Raw genomic sequence first — 2,736 nt, 5'->3', positions numbered from 1 at the left:
CAGGAAGGCTAGTCCAATTACCCGGGTTGTCTTTGTGGGGGAGTGGAGCAGCTGACAAACACTATGAGTGTAGTGGAGGCCATCTCCAGGAGCCCTTCATCCTGGCTCACATAATGTGGCTGCTCAACCTCTAGTCTGTCCTCAAATTTTGCTGCCACCTCTTTATGTGAAACGTGAATTGATGAAAAAGAATCAAGATCATGAATAAAGAAAGTCTAGCTTTTGTTTTCATAGAACATAAATGTTCATGTTAAAGTGATGCTAAATTGTATGCAGGAATTTATGATGGTTCTGAGAAAGGACGACCAGTAGGAAAGAGTAATGAGTGAGACGGAGAGGAATGCAAGGCAAGCCTTCATATCAGAAGTGAATAAATTTCCCGGAACCGCCGAATTTCAGAATTCGTGCACTTTGTTGAAGAACTGATAAAGAGTACTAAATCTGGAACATGGATGTTGAAGAACTGATAAAGAGTATTAAGTCTGGAACATGGATTTTGAAGAACTGATAAAGAGTATTAAGTCTGGAACATGGATGTTGAAGAACTGATAAAGAGTATTAAGTCTGGAACATGGATGTTGAAGAACTGATAAAGAGTATTAAGTCTGGAACATGGATGTTGAAGAACTGATAAAGAGTATTAAGTCTGGAACATGGATGTTGAAGAACTGATAAAGAATATCAAGTCTGTAAGCACTGATGTCAGTATAATTGTATTTTCTCAGATCGCATCTGAATTATTTCCCTGAGAACTGTTGTTGACTAGAGTGAGGAACAAGGGGCCAGGTTCCACCAAGATATTCCTACTATGTAAGGAAGGTACCAGAGACGACGGAACACTAACATGTTAGCCCGCTGACCTTACCACTACAAAACACAAACCAAAATCATTGAAGACAACTTTTCTTACACATTAATGTATATTGCTGTTGAGAATTTTAACCTAAAGACAAGGTTTTATCAGATACTGGAATAGGTAAAAAATCTAAGCTGATTGAGCGAAACCTTTGCAATATTTTAGTTCAGTGCAGCAATGTAATTTAGATTCAGAGCAAAAAAATAAACTCTGACAATAGAAAACATATTTCAAAATGCAGGCTTGTGCAGTTTCATAAATGCAACACGAACTATATTAAGGCATTTCTTGAATTATATGTGTCATTATAATAAGTTAATTAAAACATGATCAATATTAAAATTTTAAATTGAGTCGGGAAACATATTGACCAAAATATATTGACTGACATTACTAATCTTTTTGACCCATATATATAATATATAGAAATCAGATCCTGTGAAAAATAAAAACAAAAGTATATTGAATAACATGTTAAACACATTGTTAAATATCAGTGATAAACACATTGTTAAATATCAGTGATAAACACATTGTTAAATATCAGTGATAAACACATATCGTCCTCAGCTCTATAATCACCAGCAGATTACAGAGATAACTGATGTTAAGTGGCCATGGACCACACAACTCATTAACTGTAGATATCTGATGCTAACTGGCCATGAACACACAACAGATCAACCAGGGCTAGCTGATACCAACTGACCATGACAGCCTATCCTCCTGTTTTGGTTGTACTTATAATAACGATTAGGACCATATTTTTTGTTTTTTGCAAGGATATTCCTGCGCGGGCCCTAAGCCTCTGGCTGGCCCACTAAGTGTTGCTTGTTTCTGTTTTACTTGGGCGGAGTATGAGTATTTATGACTCGTATGGTCGCTTCAGAAAGATTTTGCCATATGTGTTTAACAACTTCTTCTGCTCTGTTGAATCTAAGTTGAAATCTTAATGGGTTTGTAACTGTGCACTGTGTTAGATAATGTTCCAGTGGTCTGTTGTGTGTGTAACTGTGCACTGTGTTAGATAATGTTCCAGTGGTCTGTTGTGTGTGTAACTGTGCACTGTGTTAGATAATGTTCCAGTGGTCTGTTGTGTGTGTAACTGTGCACTGTGTTAGATAATGTTCCAGTGGTCTGTTGTGTGTGTAACTGTGCACTGTGTTAGATAATGTTCCAGTGGTCTGTTGTGTGTGTAACTGTGCACTGTGTTAGATAATGTTCCAGTGGTCTGTTGTGTGTGTAACTGTGCACTGTGTTAGATAATGTTCCAGTGGTCTGTTGTGTGTGTAACTGTGCACTGTGTTAGATAATGTTCCAGTGGTCTGTTGTGTGTGTAACTGTGCACTGTGTTAGATAATGTTCCAGTGGTCTGTTGTGAGTGTAACTGTGCACTGTGTTAGATAATGTTCCAGTGGTCTGTTGTGTGTGTAACTGTGCACTGTGTTAGATAATGTTCCAGTGGTCTGTTGTGTGTGTAACTGTGCACTGTGTTAGATAATGTTCCAGTGGTCTGTTGTGTGTGTAACTGTGCACTGTGTTAGATAATGTTACAATGGTCTGTTCTGTGTGTAACTGTGCACTGTGTTAGATGATGTTCCAGTGGTCTGTTGTGTGTGTAACTGTGCACTGTGTTAGATAATGTTCCAGTGGTCTGTTGTGTGTGTAACTGTGCACTGTGTTAGATAAAGTTCCAGTGGTCTGTTGTGTGTGTAACTGTGCACTGTGTTAGATAAAGTTCCAGTGGTCTGTTGTGTGTGTAACTGTGCACTGTGTTAGATAATGTTCCAGTGGTCTGTTGGGGATTTCTCCACAGTGCATTAGGACCATAGTACATATACAAACGAACAACGCAATTATAAAGTAGAAATTTCTACTAA

Source organism: Procambarus clarkii, chromosome 35, assembly GCF_040958095.1.
Source record: "Procambarus clarkii isolate CNS0578487 chromosome 35, FALCON_Pclarkii_2.0, whole genome shotgun sequence".
Lineage (NCBI taxonomy): Eukaryota > Metazoa > Arthropoda > Malacostraca > Decapoda > Cambaridae > Procambarus > Procambarus clarkii.
This window is presented reverse-complemented; position numbering follows the sequence as displayed.